Consider the following 6390-nt stretch of genomic DNA (forward strand, 5'->3'; position numbering starts at 1 on the left):
AGCACACCCAAGATTACCCTTCCGCCTAAACGGAGTGCCTGTCCGGCACAATTTGCACGTGTGGCGGGTCGTGGTGTAGCGGGAAGGGTATGATGGCAGCTAGATGTAACTGGAGAAAAATATGTCAGACCAATCAGAAAGATCAAAGGACTTCCAAAAACAACAAGTCATTTCCCTTACTATCCGGCGTACGCAGTGAAACACCAAAACACCACCCAATTGACCAAACACCACCCAATCGGCTAGAAACAGTTTGCAAATCACGCGCACCCAATATCCCTCCGCTACCCGGGATTCTTGGGACAATTGGCTTGACAGGGGCTTCTGGTTAGTCAGCTGTGTTGTGCCACATTATTTGTGCAGGCATAAGAGAGCTGTCAATGTCTAGTATTGATTGTAAGTTTTGCATTTGCCTTTGGAGTCTGCTATTAGTGTCTGTCAACATGAGGACCAAAGAGGTGTCAATGAAAGTCAAGGAAGCCATTATTAGGCTGACAAATCAGAAAGAAAACTATGAGACCAAAACCTTAGGTTTGCCAAAATCAACAGTTTCAAACATCATGAATGAACTCAGCAATCGCAAACGGGCTGGTAGGCCAATGAAGACTACAGTGGATGACCGAAGAGTACTCACATAATTAAGAAAACCCCCAAAACAACTGTCCCACAGGTCAGGAACACTCTCCAAGAGGTAGGTGTGAATGTGTCAGATACTTCCATCCACAGAATATGTCCAAAGTGCAAAGTTATCCTCAAAAAGGATGGTCAGGTTACATTTTGCTAAAAAGTACCTAAAAAGCCTGCAGAGGTCTAGAAAAGGTCTTGTGGACACATACTGTAAGACTAATAATGATTGTGTACAGTATGAGCATAACTTTGGAATGAAAAGAATCACAATGAAGATTAGAGGGCATGGTCACATACAGTGCCCTGTGTAAGTAATGGGAGAATAATGCATTTTTTAATTTTTTGGCTCTACACTCCAACAGTAACTACTATAAGTGATGTATGTATTTGATGGTATTTGTGTACATATTGGTTTCACAATTCAACACTTTCGGAGTGTAGACCAAGAGAGAGAAAATGCTTCCCTGTCCCATTACTTACGCAGGGCGCTGTATTTGTAATAAAGGTGGGAAAATGGGAGGAGTATTTCTGAAAGAGGCGAGGACTGTAACACGTATGTCTGGGCGGAGGTGCATGTAAGGAATGTTGTTATTATATTTAACGAGGTACCGGGCAGACCCAAGTGCAGAAAATGGTCAGAAAATCAGCAAAAATCTAACGAAAATATTTACTGTAGGTACTCAAAGGGGTCACAGGCATATACTTTGCGTGGAACTCAAGTCAGAGCAACAGTAGGCCATGGCTTAAATAGCAGGTAACTAGTGAGACACAGGTGTGGCCAATTATCTTAATGAAAACAATGAAAATAATAAAAATAGTCTATGACGGCCATGGTTGGGAACATTCCTGACATTATAAGTGTTTATCAGGGTGGAGGCAAAAGAATGTATAACGAGAAGAAAGAAGACAAGTAAGAAGATGTGGTTTTCTTACTCATTGTTCTCTTTTTCGCTAATTTTATTAAATTTTTCTGTTTTTTTCTACTCTTTATTGTTGTTGTGTTTTGTTTGTCGTTGTTTTTTCTTTCTTTATCATTATGACAAAAGTGACATTCTAGGAGTTCTTGAACCGTATATGAATTGACAATAAAATAAAGTGTAAAAAATGAGAAAAAAACATGCTACTTTATAATGGGGTTCCATTGCGAGAGCTAGCATTTGGGAACAACATGGTATTAGGTTGCACACAGAGGAACCACTTTCATTGCTGCCTGCTTCCATACAGTGACAAGGCTCCCTGGATCAGCCAAGACACTGAGGGATAGATTGATAGAAGAGAACCACACACAACTGCAGCAAAACTACCAGTAGATGTCAGCACCACCACAATAATACAGTGGTCAGAATTCACAGCGGTCAGAACACAACCAGCCCATCTCTATCCCCCCCATCACATACTACACAATATAAATTAATGTTTTTCCTTTTGCATGTGCTGAGTTGATTGAAAATAATCAGTTTATAAATGATAAAAGATCACATTATCTCGTGCGTGCGTGCGTATGCGTGTATGTATGTGTGTGTGTCATGCCCGTGTCACTGTTTTTAGGATGAGATTAGAGTTTAAAGACCTTTTAAACCTCAGTGGATTGAGTTGAAAGACCAAAAGTGTTGGTATGAGAAGACCAAAACTACAGTTCTCTTTTTCTCCCCTAGGGAGAGCACCAGACCCTCCATTTTGCTTCAGGTCAATTCTGTTCAGTTTAGGATCTATGAAATGTGTTTCAGAGACTGATGACTGTTTTTTCTACCACATGGATAAAGTCAGTTTAAAGTGAATATGAGATTGTTCACCTTTTCACATTATAGCCTTCATTAAAGGTGTAAAAATGTGTTTTATGTCAGTGGTAAGTCTTGATAATGAGACTGTTGAGATGTAAAGACCCCAACATCCCTTTAAAAGCTTAGAGAGTGATGTCATTGGTTGTTCATTGGGGTAAGCCCCTCCCTGTTTAATTGTGGCCTACCTCCATGATGTCAGAGAGGGCAATGGTGAACCCCAATGTGCTTTAAACAGATATAAGTTATTTCTGCATGCAGGGTCACCAACATAATGTAAACAATGGGGAAAATGCATTTTAACAAGCCAGCTGAAAAACTTTGCTGAAAAAAAGACTGCAGACAAACAATGCAGGAATGAGAAGTCTTTTTATTCAGTAATGTTTTTTATCCTCTGTCACATAGGTCCGTTTTGAGGAGTGACTGGGATGTTGGACTGATGGATAGGTTTTCTTAATCTTTGAGGTCTGTGGCTGTATTTAAATGTCAGGCTCCAATGTAACACAATGTGAAAACTATGTAGGGTTCTCAACACTGTACAATACATCATTAGAATGGATCCACCCATGTCATAGATGGTTATTATTACTATATGGTTAGATACACATACGTGTTGGGAATGTTATGTTGGTGAAGCAGTAACCTTGTACTTTGGGAGTAACGTGACTGTACTGAACAGGTCCAGACAGTGTTCAGTCTAGTACTACAAAGCTCTCCACTGTGAAGTCAAGTTCAAATTGAGCTCCACTTTCCTCCCAGTTATTTCAGTAACAAGCCCCAAATGAATCACTACCCAGATCGTCATCAAGAGACAGATAAACATAATAAACCGAGATAAGACAGAAAAAAGAGCAGTCTTTAAGAGAATAGGATTATTTACAAGGGGCTTGATGGGTGGAGGGCGTATCAAAAGGATTCAATAGAAAAAAGAAGAATTTTTACATAAAGGGATAAAAACAGGGAGGGATGGAGAACATATATATATATATATATATATATATATATATATATATATATATATATATACATATATCACTACCCAGATCGTCATCAAGAGACAGATAATAAACAGAGATAATGGTAAACATATTGAATAGGTTCCTTTCTCTCTCACGCTCTCTCTCGCTCTCTCTCTCTATCTCTATCTCTCTCTCGCCCCCTCTCTTCCCTCTTTTTATCATGCGGAATAGAAGGAGAGGGATAGAGAGGAATGGAGAGAGTTAGGGTTAGCAGGCAGTCAAGTCATTGCTGGAGAGTGTGTACTTATTTCACGACACCACTAATTGTGGGTGTGGGTAAGTGCCAAGGCTCCCCCGGCACAATTACAGTGTGTGTGTGTGTGTGTGAGGGGGGGGGGGGGGGGGTAGTGATTTAGAGAGAGACTATGTGTGTGTGTGTGTGTGTGTGTGTGTGTGTGTGTGCAGGGGGTATGATGGGACATTTTGTAAAGTCATGCCTTTGTGTAACTGTGGATCACGTGACCTAGTCCAGGGAAGCATGTACACACCTTGATAGGCTAAGAGTAGGATGAGGGGAATTTAGGGTTGAGGTTGTGGGGGGGGGGGGGCGTTTGAGGTAACAGGTGGATTTTAGGGTTGGGGTTGGGGGGGCGTTTGAGGTAACAGGTGATTTTTGGGTTGGGGTTGGGGGAGGGGGGGGTTGAGGGAACAGGTGGAGTTTAGGGTTAGAGTTAAGGGGGGTAGGGGTTTGAGGGAATAGGTGGAGTTTAGGGTTAGGGTTAGGGGGGGAAGGGGTTTGAGGTAGCAGGTGGAGTTTAGGGAGGGGCTCCATTATACCACAGTCTCCCGAGGTACTGGTGCTGTATATAGGCCATACAGGTGTAAAGGTATAATGCAAAATCCTCTAGGTACTTTTCAGTTTTAGTTGCAAGATAATCAAAAAGACCAGTCTTTAAGAGAATAGGATTATTTACAAGGTGGCTTGATGGGTGGATGGCTTATCAAAAGGTTTCATTGGAAAACATTTTTTACTTTTACATAAAGGGATAAAAAAAGGGAGGGATGGAGAACGTAACAGAAGCAAGGGAGTGACAGAGAAAGAGGGAGGGAGGGAGAGGAGAACAGAGAGAAAGCAAGACCAAGTCTCACTTCCCTCCTTCTTTTTAACACTCAGTCACTCTCTCAGTGTGACAGAGAGCTGGTGGTGACCCCAGACAGAGCCCAACTACGAGGTGAGTTCTACTTTGATTTCTATTCCGTCATATTTCCTTCAGTTCTCCCTTTCATTCTCTCTCCCGCTGCTTCATTCTCTTTCCCGCTGCACCTTCTTTATCCTTTTCTTTAATATCTTCTCTCCATCTTCTCCTTTCTACCTCTTCTATTCTCCCCATTCTCAGTCCTATCCTCACTGTTTCCTCTCCTGTCCACTTTTCCTTCTCTCCTCTCCACTTTTCCTTCTCTCCTTTCTCCTCCACTTCTCCTCGCTTCTCGGTCTTCATTCCCCTGGTCTAAGCCACCTCTTATCTACACACTTTGCTTTTTAGAATCACAGCTGTTGGATTCTCCACTGTTGTCATGTCTGTCTCCACTGCTTGTTGTGTTGAACAGAATCTTTGTTTGTTTGTTTGTTTGTTTATTGGTATCTGGCTAATCTTTCAAGATTCCTTCAATTCCTTAAAGAACCAATGACATGATCATATAATACAATACACTGAGGAAAACAATCTCAGAAAGAATGTGACCTGTTAAAACTCATTCCTGGCTTAGTTTATCCTGTGTGTCTCAAAAGGCTTATTTCCTCTCCTCTAGTCTCCTTCCCTCTCTTCCTCTTGTCTCTTTCATCTGCATTGAAAAGTGTGAAAAAAGTGTGAAAATGGTTAAATAGTCCCCTTCATCTGCACTCATATGAAAACCCTCTGGAGAGGTGAAAGTACAGTGAATGCACTGTACTTTCACCTCTCCAGAGGGTTTTCATATGAGTGCAGATGAAGTGGACGAGACTAGAGGAGTGAGACACTGTTATTGAGATGCACCGTGTCTTACAGTAGCAGCCTGATGCTCTCTTTATGTGCGTGAGAGAGAGAGACTTTTTATGACCATGTTTGTTTGCCTGTGTGTCTCAGGCTAACTGGTTTGTGGATGGGTTACCATGCTACTTTTAACTTTGGTCGTTACTCTCTTCCCTGCTACTGGTTGAGGCTGTGAATGTTGCTTCTGCCCCTCTGAGTTATTTGACTGTCCCTGGGGTCTGACTGTTCTTTAGCTTGTAAAGTTGCTGTTGAAATAGAGGTATTTGCATTGCTAATTATATGTCTTGCCGGTGGAATGTATACTTCATGTGATTTTATGGATTTTTGCGGTCGCGTTTTTTTCCATTTGCCCACGACATGTGTATGATAATGTGACAGAAAAGTCCATTCGAATGTCAAAGTATGTGGTAATTCTCTTTCTCATACTACAATTTTAAAACCAATCTCTCAAAAACAATTTACAGTAAAATGGTATTCATGTGTTTGTAATGAATGCCTGCATAGTTAAGAGTGGTCCTACAACTGTTGTTAAATGATAAGCTATGCTATAAAACGGTATAAGTGTTTATTGTAGACAATTAAGCAAGTTATATATGAGACATGTTCTAAAACTATGCAGTTCTCCATTTTAAACAAGCTTCATTTGATTACATTGTTTACCAGTGAAGCTTTTGGTTAAAAGTGGTTTATCCATTAGCAGCTGTTCCTTGATGATGCCACATCATAGATGGTTGCATGAACACTATGTTGGTCCCTCCTCTCTCTCTCTCTCTCTCTCTCTCTCTCTCTCTCTCTCTCTCTCTTTCGCTCTCTCTCTCTCTCTCTCTCTCTCTCTCTCTCCCTGTCTCTCACTCCACCATCCCTCCTCTGTCTCTCTTTTTCTGTCTCCCTTTCTCTCCTTTCTCTACCCCCTCTCTCTTCCTGTTTCTCACCTCCCCCTCCACTCTACCCCCACTCTACCATCATCCCTCTCTCCTCTACCCTCCCCCCTATCTC

Source organism: Argentina silus (genome assembly GCF_951799395.1).
Source record: "Argentina silus genome assembly, chromosome: 22".
Classification (NCBI taxonomy): Eukaryota; Metazoa; Chordata; class Actinopteri; order Argentiniformes; family Argentinidae; genus Argentina; species Argentina silus.